The sequence below is a fragment of the Rhinopithecus bieti genome, unplaced genomic scaffold (genome assembly GCF_001698545.2).
Source record: "Rhinopithecus bieti isolate Rb0 unplaced genomic scaffold, ASM169854v2 scaffold_2827, whole genome shotgun sequence".
NCBI lineage: Eukaryota > Metazoa > Chordata > Mammalia > Primates > Cercopithecidae > Rhinopithecus > Rhinopithecus bieti.
This window is the reverse complement of record NW_016804135.1, coordinates 899,741-912,985: the sequence shown is the minus strand read 5'-3', so window position 1 is coordinate 912,985 and position 13,245 is coordinate 899,741. Positions and strand designations below refer to the sequence as shown.

The following is a 13,245-nucleotide window of genomic DNA, read 5'->3' as shown; positions in this document are numbered from 1 at the left end:
TTTTCTAATGTTTACCATCCTCACTGCCATTGCTAATCACAGTGCTTGATAAATATAATGTTTTTGATAAATATTAATAAGATAAATGTATACTTGATATTTCTAAATGGTGCATTTTTAAACAATGTGGAAGGTTATACATATATAATATTCACTTTTTCTTTATTTTTTTTTGAGATGGAGTCTCACTCTTGGTGCCCAGGCTGGAGTGCAGTGGTGCAACCTCTGCTTCCGGGTTCAAGGGAATCTCCTGCCTCAGCCTCTCAAGTAGCTGGGATTACAGGCACTTGCCAACACACCCAGATAATTTTTGTATTTTTAGTAGAGATGGGTTTCACCATGTTGGCCAGGCTGGTCTTGAACTCCTGACCTCAGGTAATCCACTGACTTGGCCTCCCAAAGTGCAGGATTACAGGCATAAACCACCGCACCCAGTCTTGTAACGTTCACTTTTCCTCTAGGCTTAGTTATGTAAGGGAATATATTTGCTGAATAGATGTGAGTAAGAAATTGCTACTGTTTGCAACCAAAATTAAAAATTTTAACTTAATTTTCTTTTTTTTTCAACTTAAACTGGCTAATGAAAACTTTAACTTGTTACCACCTTCTACAGGTAAACTCAGCAATAACAATAAAAAGCCTTTAAAAGATCACAGTCATTGAGCCAGTGATACCAATTTTAGTAATGCTACTAATGCAAACCAAATGATGTACATATCAATTTATCTATAAGAATATTGACTGAATAATAAATACAAAATAAAAATATTTTAAAACATACTATATATTTACAGATATAACAGAAAGTACAAAACACTAATTCATATTCTCAAAGGATAGAAGAAGACAAATTTGTTACAAAATAATAAAGAAAATCAACAAAGCATATATATAATTCATATGGTTTGGCTGTGTCCCCACCCAAATCTCATCTTGAATTGTAATTCCCATAATTCCCACATGTCATGGGAGAAACCTTGTGGAAGGTGATTAAATCATGGAGGTGGTTATTTCCTATGATGTTCTCATGATAGTGAGTGGGACTCACGAGATCTGATGGTTTTAAAAATGGGAGTTTTCCTACACAAGCCCTCTTTTCTTGTCTGTTGCTGTGTGAGATGTGCTTTTCACCTTCCTCCATGGTTGTGAGGTCTCCCCAGCCGCATGGAACTGTAAGTCCATTTAACTGCTTTCTTTTGTAAATTGCCCAGTCTTGGGTATGTTGCCATCAGCAGTGTGAAAACAGACTAATACAGTAAATTGGTATCAGGAGTTGGATGCTGCTGAAAAGATACCTAAAGATGTAGAAGCAACTTTGGAACTGGGTAACAGGCAGAGGCTGGAATAGTTTGGAGGGCTCAGAAGAACACTGGAGAAGGTGGGAAAGTTTGGAACTCCCTAGACTTGTTGAGTGGTTTTGACCAAAATGCTGATAATGATATGGACAATGACATCCAGGCTGAGGTTGTCTCAGATGGAGATGAGGAACTTGTTGGGAACTGGTGCCAAGGTGACTCTTGTTATGTTTTAGAAAAGAGACTGGCGGCATTTTGCTCCTGCCCTAGAGATTTGTGGAACTTTGAACTTGAGAGAGATGATTTCGAGTATCTGGAGGAAGAAATGTCTAAGCAGCAAAGCATTCAAGAGGTGACTTGGGTGCTATTAAAGACATTCAGTTTTATAAGGGAAGCAGAGCATAAAAGTTCAGAAAATTTGCAGCCTGACAATGCAATAGAAAAGAAAATCCCATTTTCTGAGGAGAAATTAAAGCTAGTTGCAGAAATTTGTATAAGTAACAAGGAGCCAAATGTTAATCATCAAGACAATGCAGAAAATGTCTCCAGGGCATGTCAGAGGGCTTCATGGCAACCCCAGAGGTTTAAGAGGATAACATGATTTCCTGGGCTAGGCCAGGGTCTCTCTGCTTTATTAAGTCTAGGGACTTGATGGCCTACATCCCAGCTGCTCCAGCCATGACTAAAAGTGGCCAAGGTATGGCTTGGCTGTTGCTTCAGAGGGTGCAAGCCCCAAGTCTTGGCAGCTTCCACATGGTATTGAGCCTGCGGATGCCCAGAAGTCAAGAACTGAGGTTTGGGAACCTCCACCTAGATTTCAGAAGATATATGGAAATGCCTGGATATCCAGGCGGAAGTTTGCTGCAGGGGTAGGGTCCTCATGGAGAATCTCTCCTAGGGCAGTGTGGAAGGGAAACATGGGGTCAGAGCCCCACACAGAGTCCCTACTGGGGCACCACCTAGTGGAGTTGTGAGAAGAGGGCCACCATCCTCCAGACCCTGGAATAGTAGATCCACCAACGACTTGCACCCTGTACCTGGAAAAGACTCAGACACTCAATGCCAGCCCATGAAAGCAGTCAGGAGGGAAGCTATACCCTGCAAAGCCACAGGGGCAGAGCTGCCCAAGACCATAGGAACTCACCTCTTACATCAGCATGATCTGGATGTGAGACATGGCATTGAAGGAGATCATTTTGGAGCTTTAAGATTTGACTGCCCCACTGGATTTTGTACCAGCATGGGGCCTGTAGCCCCTTTGCATTGGGCAATTTCTCCTGTTTGGAATGGCTGTATTTACCCAAAGCCTGTACCCTATTTTATCTAGGAAGTAACTAACTTGCTTTTGATTTTACAGGCTCATAGGCAGAAAGGACTTGCCTTGTCTCTAATGAGATTTTGGATTGTGGACTTCAGAGTTGACGCTGAAATGAGTTAAGACTTTGGGGATTGTTGGGAATGCATGTTTGGTTTTGAAATGTGAGGACATGAGATTTGAGGGGAACAGGGATGGAATGATAAGGGTTTGGCTATGTCCCCACCCAAATCTTATCTTGATTTGTACCTCCCACAGTTCCCACATGTTGTGGCAGGAACCTGGTGGGTGGTGACTGAATCATGGGGGCGAGTCTTTCCTGTGCTGTTCTCATGATAGTGAGTGGGTCTCACAAAATCTGATGGTTTTAAAAATGGGCGTTTGCCTGCACAAGCTCTCTTCTCTTGTCTGCTGCTGTGTGAGACGTGCCTTTCACCTTCCTCCATGATTATGAGACCTCCCCAGTCACGTAGAACTGTAAGTCCATTAAACATCTTTCTCTTGTAAATTTCCCAGTCATGAGTATGTCTTTATCAGCTGCATGAAAATGAACTAAATGTAATACTATCATTGTAACTTTGCTTAAAAGAAAATCCAACAAAACAAAATAAAATTATATAGAACAAAATGATGACAGAGCTTATTTTCAGAAAAAAGGCTCACCAGTGTTTTTAATTTTAGTTTACTTTTATCCATTTTACTATTTTTTACAATATAAGACTATATTTTAAACATTCAGCACATCATAATAGCATTTTATAATTTCAAGTCCTTTTGGAAATAATAGAAAATGTATAAACAATCATTTATTCTTACCTGAGTATGCTCAAATATAGTTGAAAGAAAATGGACACTTGACTTTATACAGCTTCTATCATACAGTTGCCATCAGAATTCTTCTATCACTTTCTCTCCTATGTATATCAGATGGAATCATAAATAACTAAAAGAAAATATAATTGGACTTAGAATTAATCAATAATTACATTTCTGTTTATTTTAAATTTAGAAGTTCAGCATATCTTTTAAAATTCTAATTATGTTTCTTGAAAATGTTCAAGAAAGTTACCAAATAATAGGAAAATAATGATAAAATATGTAAATATTTGGAAAAGAGTGTTACTGATACCTAGGTAATGAAAAATAGCAAGATTTATAGATGATGTGTTAAATGTTTTCACTCACAGATATGTTACTATTAAAGCTTGGTGATAGTTCTTTAATAATATATGCCTTTCCTCTTTGAACAACAAGGAGCCCCAACTATCTCTTTCACATACTATTTATTTGGACTAACCAATCTCATACCCTGTTCATGATGATTAAGAAGGTGAAACCAAATTTTAGAAGGCACTGATTTATTTTCATTTTCATTCTACTTTGACTGTTATGGCAAGGCATTTAGATAGCTTATCTTTCTATTCATAATCATGCTATAACTAAAAGAGATATGTTAATTGGTTAAGACTTTTATATTTGTATTCCAACAAACAAAAATTCTTTCTGGGTAGACACAACAGCACAAACTATGTCTTCCTTTAATTACATTATTTCGAATGTACCTCTGACATAAGTTCAAATAGTACCAGAAGAATTCACAGCATAGTATCTTTTGCCAAAATGCTAAAAAGACCTGATCTTTTTGAAGGAGGGGGAAAAATGGAGAAACATATCTAAGTCGTGTGCCCTGCTTCTCATCATAACTTTGATGCAATCCCCTTGATACAGACATTGATGGTGCCATATGTATATTTTTTACTTTCTTAAATAGACAGATCTCACATATTATTTTATCCCTTCCTCTGTGTTTCAATCTAAGCCATCTGAATACTTTGAAAGCCATCTTTTTCCATCTTAGCCACATATTCTTCAGAAGCCTATTGACCTATTTGTTCACTCTATTTGTTTTCTTCTGCCTCAGCCTCCCGAGTAGCTGGGACCACAACTGTGTGGCATCACGCCCGGCTAATTTTTGTATTTTTAGTAGAGAGGGGGTTTTGCCATGTTGGTCAGTCTGGTCTCGAACTCCTGACCTCAGGTGATCTGCCCGCCTTGGCCTCCCAAAGTGCTGGGTGGATTACAGGTGTGAGCCACCACACCCAGCTTCTTTTTCATTTTCAAACATGACTTTAGAGAGAAAGAAAGGATCTCATTTTAGGTTGCCCTGGAGGCAAACACTGAGGTAATAATAACTTCAATGTGAGAAGTTTATTTGGGAGATAATCCCAGGAAATATTAGCAGGGATGAAAAGAAAGAAGTGAGACCCGGAGTGGAAGACCTCTTACCAACACAGAGATCATTATCAGACCTGTAACACTATTGGCAACTGCAGCTTAATCTGGCTGGGGAAAATCAGACATCCAGTGTGTAATACACCCCTCAGCTATATCTCACTGTCAAAATCAGAGCTAGCATATTTATTCACCAATCCTCATTAGTCATTAGCTGAGGGTTGCTCCCAGGGGCATTGATTCCCTAGAACTTTCAGTCTGTTTGGTTAACAAAGTAGTCTCTTGTGGCCAAAGAATCCCTTAGGTAAAGAAATGCAGGATAAGCATTAGAAATTTTGCCAGTTTGAACTATAGCACTAAAAGAGAGGTTATAGGCTGATCATCAACAGCATCTACAACAAAAAGCAACAATTTTAAATTTTGAATTAAAATATTAGCACAGTATATTTTAAGGTCATATATTGATATTTTATAATTTTAGTGAGAAACAATGTTTGCTTAACTCAGCAACACCATTATTTATTAAATCATATGCTATTTTCTTAGCACTGACTGGATCTTAGCATGTACGAATTACACAATTCGCTTCACCTTGCTGTAAAATGTAAAGGTTGTATCATCACATACTTCCAGCTCTAAAAATGGATGTGTTTATCCTGGACAGGAAATTTCAAGCATGACACATAGTTAAAAGGTAAACTATAAAACCATGTCATGATTTCCACAGTCGTTTATCAGATCGTGTTTTTCTTGTTTGTTGGTCTTAGATGAGAGGAGAGAAAAGGAAGAACAAAATTATTTCTCTTTTAGGATGATATAGTTTTCCATTTTATTTTGACAACTATTGATCTTATGAACAGAAATTAGAGAGAAATAATTTGAGATAAATAACTGTTATCAAAACTCTTCAATACATTTCATCCCAAATTTTATAGAAGAAAATATTTTCCTTAAAATGGTCAATTCAATTTAATCAAGATAAATAATTGTTAATAAAACTCTTCAATAGATTTAATTCCAAAATTTAATAAAAGAAAATCTTTTCCTTGAAATGGTCAATTCAATTTAACATCCCCGTAGCCTTTTTTTTTATCTTAAATTCACTGAAACCCAGTCATACTGCAGGAAATACTTTTCAAACTAGAATATTTTATGCAATGTGACAGAATAAAGAAGAGCACAAAAATACACACATCAAAAAATAAGAACTAACTTATGCTTACTTCTGTCTTTCTTCTTGCAGGAAATGATATATTTTCCAAGTGGGATCTATTATTCTATGTCTGATACGATTAGATTTTTCATAGAAAGAGCACTTTGAATATTCTTGCAAAACTCAGATTGGCTTATGGGCTGCTCTTTTGAACATATTTTATTTTAAAATATAAAATCCTGATTTCCAATTCAAATGCTTCTTAAAATTTTAGTATGAACATAATATGCTCAATTTGATACTGTTTTGCCACCATTTATTACACATTTTCATACAATTTGAAGATGTATATGAAATTAAATGAAACCAACTATTTCTTTACTAAAACTTCCTTTATCTCCAACAGTACCATTTAAGAAAAACATTATTAATGCTGCAATATGACAAAATGCTTCAATTTGTTAATGTAACAGGTAAATCTTTAAATATTCTATATGTAATAAACTAAGCAAAATAAACAAGTCAAGCCAAATTGTATTTCTACTTGTCATCATATGAAATACGGATCATCATTATCATGATCTTAAAATATTTTCAAAATCATTATTCTCTTTTTTGCCTAGGTCCAAGAATTTGACAGTATTTAATCTAATTTACAAAATGTTTTAGGAGTTTTCCTGGATATTTATTTCTTATCCTCTATAGGCTCCTAAATTCAAAATATATAAAATCAGATCTTGGCCCTGATTTTCTTTTCTATATTTTTCTTTTTTGTCTTGTGACATTAAGTAAGTAGTACAATTCCCACTGACTGCTCACACCTGAAATCTGGCATTATTAATCCCTCTTTTTTCCCTTACCACCTACATGCAGTTAAATAAATTCAATTCTACTTAATACAACAATCTCCAGTTTGTTTTCTCTCCCAGTTTACACTCCCCACCTATCCATCCCTAGCCAGTCGTAATTTCTCTAACAAGTAATTTGGCCACATCACCAATGGACAAAGTACACATGCCTTAGTATGCCTTTAAGACACCTTCTCAAATGTTTTCACCCCAATGTTCTAAGCAAAAGGTACAAAGAAAGTGATATTAAGATGATTGTCCTAAGTAGCCTGGAGCAATCAATTCCTATGTATTCTAGTCATCTCACTAAGGAAATGACATACGAATAGTCATACCTATACTCCTGCACTCTTAAGGAAAATAACATTAGAAAAGTAATTTTGTTCATTAACACAATATTCACTGAACAGCCATTGAATGCCCAGTTGTTTAGTTACTAGTGAGAGTAAAATAAGTCTGTATACTCCTTTGCATGCATCAGTGTGATAAGGACTATGTTCCTGGCAAGGCTAGGTGCTGCAGAAAAGTCTTCCTAAAAGAGGTAAGACTCATTAACCTTCAGTTCACAGAAGCTGTCCAGTGAGGAAGGTGGGGAAAGCCACAGATGGCAAAGGAAACATCATAAGCAAAGGCACACGAATAAGAAAGAACACGCCATCTTCAAGGATAGGCTATTAGAATATTTTATTCTAAAATAGAATATTTATAGGAAACTTTAGGAATAAGATGAGGCCACATCAGGAAGGCTCCTGACTGCCATGTTATAACATTTGTATTTTACTCTAAAGGTGATGGACGTATGATTAAACAGGGAAACAGTACAGTAAGATATGTGTTTTAGATAGGTGTTTAAGATGATCATAATGCCAAGGCGGCTCTGAAGAGACATGAAAAGGAAGGGATGAGACAAGCAAATTACTTCTTAGAAATTTGTGTATACTTGTTAGATGCTAATGCAAAATAGACTCAAGGCATTCATATTTATAAGATGTAAAACTGGAACGATCTTTGTAATTTAATTTATATAGGAATAGAACCAGACAAAGATAGCTTTGATCCTGGGTTTTTCTATTCCTGGAAATCAGATAGGACCAAAAATTCATATCACCTGTTATTCTTCCAAATGCATTCTGAGTTCCATACCCTCAGCTTTCAGTATGGTAATGAAAAAAGTGATAGTGGATGAGACATGAAAAACTCTTCAGAACACATAAGAATTTTAAATTTATCAATTTAAAATCAAATTCAATCCATGCTTTCCATTGCATTTGCCATGAAACTTTCAGCAGTGCTTTGAAGCTCTCAATAGCAGGAAATTTTTCTAAGTGAAAAAAGTAGGAGAACAATTATCAAGTCGTTCACTCTTTTTGCTGAAATTAGTGGAAAACAGAAGTCACTTTCCTTGAAGCGTTTGGTTATTAAACTTTTCAGTATATATAGTGTGAGTGTGTCTATGAACAAAACACTTAGAAAATTAGAAAATTATAAGGAAAACAAAAATCATCTATATTAAGATAAACTAAAATATAATATTTAGACACCTTCCACCCAGTCTTTTTCTAAAACTGAAATTGTACTACACATATGCAATAGTTCACCTATTTCACCCTCCAAACCTCATGTTGAAATGTGATCCCCAATGTCAAACATGGGACCTAGTGAGAGGTGTTTGAGTCATGGGGGCAGATCCCTCATGAATGGCTTGGTGCCATCCTGGTGGTAATGAGTGAGTTATTGCTCTGTTAGCCCCTTGTAAGAGCTGTTTGTTACAAAGAGCCTGGCACCTCCCTCCCCTCTCTCTTTTGCCTCCTCTCTTGCCATGTCATCTCTGCTCATGCAGGCTCCACTTCAATTTCTGCCATGAGTCTGAACAGCCTAAAGCCCTTACCAGAAGCAGATGGTGGCACCATGTGTCTTATATAGCAAACGTCTTTTCCTTATAAATTACCTAGCCTCAGGTATTCCTTTATAGCAATACAAAGACAACATACAATTTCATTTCCTACCTTTTGTCACCTACAGTGCAATCATATTCTTGTATCATTAAATAAGTCTTCAAATAAATACTCTTGGCATAACATGTCACCTTATAACTTTTTTTGCCCATTCTAATGTTCCATATTTAAGATTTTTCCGTTTTTTTCTATATAGAGACACTGTGATGAGTAGAATTGACGCAAAGTAGTGTAGTGACTAAAATGACTGTGGTTGGCCTGGAAAGTGTTATAAGCCTGATTCCAAAACTATGTTGCCTTGACGGGATATGCCTTAGTCTCCTCATCCATATAATCTAACCTAGTGTTGCTTTGAGAAATAAATGATTACAAAGTTTGTGAAACACCTAAAGTACTGAATGATATATTCTACATATATATTTTATCTGTTATATAAATCATTGCTTAAACATCAGACTATCGAGACAAAGGAGAATGGAAATTACCGGATCAAAGTCTGTATATAATTACAATACTTTGTCTGGAAAATAGGGCAAATTACACTCCCACAGAAGTGAAAAAGTATGCAAATCTCACCCCAATCTTCCTATACTGTTCATATATATCAGGGTTTTAAAAATTTATTTTAATTCAATAGGAAAATTGAATTATAATAGGAAAATTGCCTTACATATTGTTTTAGATTTGCATTTCATTTACGTAACATTAGCTGTTGCCCAGTTAGCTTTTTGCAAAATTTTTTCTTATTGATAAATTTCCTATTCTCAATTTTCATTGTACCTTTTATATAACTAAGAACTAAGGGGAGAAGATAATTTCTAGCTCAATCCCTAATCAATAGTTTGGGTATTCATTCTTATCTGAACCAATGAAATGATAAGCACATTGCTAACCAATTGGTAGGTGTGCAGAATCACTGACTGGCTTAAGACAATCAGAGAGTATTCCTGGAGATACAAATATGGCCAATTCTCCTAAGTCATACAGCTTCCACACGTGATGAAAGGTGAGTTCCACTGAGAAAAATCTTGTCCATTATAAAAACAGTGGTAGGTAAATTTAGAAATAAATGCTAAGTACACATTAATGTGAACTTAGACATAAATGAGATAATCTATACACAGCACTAATCATAAAGCCCAACACATAAAATCTCAGCAATCTATAGTAATTATTATTTCTCTTGGTGTGTTTAAAAGTTCCGTATCTTTCACACTGTAAATGAAACCATGGTACATATCTTTGTACATAAATATTTGTTGTGCTCGTCTCAAACTCTATTTTTTTTTTTTTTTTTTGAGATGGAGTCTCGCTCTGTTGCCCAGGATGGAGTGCAGTGGTGCAATCTCGGCTCACCACAACTTCCACTCCCTGGATTCAAATGATTCTCCTGCCTCAGCCTCCCAAGTAGCTGGGACTACAGGTGCATACCACCATGCCCAGCTAATTTTTGTATTTTTAGTACAGATGGAGATTCATTATACTGGGCAGGCTGGTCTCGAAATCCTGACCTTGTGATCTGTCAGCCTTGGCCTCCCAAAGTGCTGGGATTACAGGCATGAGCCACTGCGCCCGGCCCAAATTATTTCTTTATTGTGGCTTCATATAAGTGAAATTCCTGTCAAAAAGTATTTGATCTTTTAAGTATTTTAATGCACATCATCAAGTTATTTTCTGGAAAGATATGTCAACAAAGACTTCCACCAATAGCATATGACAATGCTGAATTTAAACCACACTTGCCAGCAATTATCTTTTTAATCTTTGACAATTTGGCAAATTTTGTACCTTTTCCTAAAATGCATACTTCTTTAACTACAAGTGAAGTATAAGTTTATATGTTTACTTTATTGAATGTTTATTTTATAATTTTTATTTTCCTTTTGGTGTGCTTTTCAATTTCATGACATTTCAATGAGATTTTCTGACATTTTAATAAAAACCTTATGGCTTATGGCCTTTGAACTTTTTGTTCCTTTAACTTGGTTGCTCTTCTTACAGGTAACCAACTGTTCACTCAATTCCATCAGATTAGGAAAGGTTGCTTTACATTTTATTTTCCCTTAATGTCATTATTATACATTTTGTCCATAAAATACTGTAATGTAAATTGCTAAATCTTACAGTAAGACGTTACCTATGAATTCATACAAAGGCATTAAAGCAAGTAAGTCATTACCATAGGTGTTTTTAAAAGTATATTTAATTAATGATTAAAATTGCATTTGTCTAATGTGTTTTATAGATTTAATTACATTTAATTTTGGGGATTAATCATATCTGCATTTAGTTTATCATTTAACACTAGGAACACAGTTAAACCTTGAACAACACAGGTTGGACTGCATGGGTCGGTCCACCTCCAGGTAGGTATTTTTTTCAATAAATACACTTGGCCCTCCACACCCACAGGGTCTGCATCTGAAATCAAACTCAAATGGAAAATACTGGTATTCACAGAATACAAAACATGTGGATATGGAGGGCTGGCTTTTCATATATATGGGTTCCGCATGGCTACTGCAGCCTTACTTGAATATGCACAGATTTTGGTATCTGCTGGTGGCCCTGGAATCATCCCCTGAGGATACAGGGGAACGGATATATTTGTAAAACACTGCAAATATGGATTTCAGCACGAAGATCAATAGAAACAGAATTTTTTCCAAATATTCCCCATATTTTAAGCTTCTGCCTTCCTTCTTTCATTTAGAAGATGAAATTATGATTCTCCATTCTTTACTATAATATTTTAATACATTAGAAATACTCAGATGATTAAAGAAAATATTTATACAACACCTATTCTAAAAGCCACTATTAATTTTTAAGACTAACTGTTACTCCTAAAAGCTGCAAAACTATGTAAATATATTTCAGTATTAATGAAAAGAGAGTAAGTCTTCATTAAGGGTTCTTATTAAGCATTTTTGTAAACAGTCACACAATGGAAGCTGTTGGAATGAACGAAATCAGGAAACTGTGGTTCATTTCCTAATGAAAAGTTGGGCCAGAAAGCATTCATTAACTTGGATTACATAAAAAGTCATTAGTTTAATTTTTCCAGTCCTGTGGAGTTTAATTTTGTTCATGTTAATATCCATAGAGTATGTAATATATTTAAAGACAAATTTCAGAGAGCTATTATTCAGTCTTCCAATTTCCCACAGTTGCAGGATGCAGCGGTCAGGAGCTTTACTAATACTTGTCTCTTTTCTACATTAATTGTAGTATCACCATAATTGGATATAATTTCACTCAAATTATACAAACACTGTTCAGTAAAATCTGGATTACCTTCTGTACCAATATAATCAAGCAGAAAAACATAGACAAATTCGTCTGCTGTTAGCCATATCATAATAATTGTCTCACAGATGAGGAAACAGTCTCAGAGATGCAGACATCACCAATATTTTATATGATGATTGGTTATGCCTGAAGGCCTTTCTTCAGCAATCCAACATTTTCAATATCAATGTTTCGTGATTGTTCTTTATGTTACTCTAATACTAAATGTTATTTCACCATTTAAACTGTTGCTCTGGAATGAAGAGAGACAAATGATCTCTCTTCATTCCAGATGAAATAATAACATATTTTACACCGCAAGCAAATGAAGAAATCACTGTTCAGTAGCATTTTCACAAAACAGTGTGCATTTCACCCTGCATTTAACTTGTTTATACATACATTGTGATTTCCTGTCACCACCCAACACCCTCCCCTCCACCAAAATATTCTGGTAATAGCACCCTGAATTTCCTTTGCAGATTTACTTTTTTTTCCCCTCTTTCCTGGTAGTTATGTTTGGCTAAGGGTGACCCTAGTTGTAGTTCCAGTACTGGTCAATGGCAGTACCATGATCCTAATAATAATTATTCACTTATGAGTGGGAATGTGGACTAAGTTAAAATAAAGAAAATACAATCAGCACCCTTTTTTTAAAAACTAGAAAGAAACAATCCCTTTCCACTTGAATTAACTAACTGAAGGACTGAAAACCTGGTGGCTATTTTGTCCTCATGTTTTTTGCCTTAAAATATAATTCAGTGGATAACAGAGCTATGAGAGGGAAACAAATATCTAACTGCCTGGATTCAGTCAGGCCTGAAGGGCCACTCTAGAACTCTCTACTATAGTAACCAATGTATATTGTTTGGTTTAACTGAGTTTTAATTGGTTGTCTGCCAAGTACAACCAAATAATTACTCTTAAATGTATATATTCTTTACTAATGTATACTACACATTTTATTTACATTTTCTATGGCTTCTCCCAAATTGAGCTAACATTAGTAAATAATAATGAGCCAAAATGATTGATTGATATTTTGAAGAAAATAAAAGTTTTCTATAAAATGATATAGATACTCTTTTGGTGTTTTGAAAACATTTGTTATTGTTAGAAGCTAAGGGACACAGAATTTCAGATAAGCCTTCAGTAG

The 13,245-nt window shown here is 35.4% G+C and overlaps 1 protein-coding gene across 9 annotated transcripts in view; it reads right to left on the bottom strand.

Annotated features, from left to right (window-relative positions):
- The window catches only part of GULP1 (GULP PTB domain containing engulfment adaptor 1), a 330,664-nt gene that overhangs the window by 225,066 nt on the left and 92,353 nt on the right, over positions 1 to 13,245 (bottom strand). For all 9 annotated transcript variants that reach the window (XM_017865398.1, XM_017865405.1, XM_017865402.1 and 6 more), the window contains one exon: positions 3,427 to 3,553. The gene's annotated coding sequence lies outside the window, so the exon portion shown is untranslated. The remainder of the gene's footprint in view (positions 1 to 3,426; positions 3,554 to 13,245) is intronic.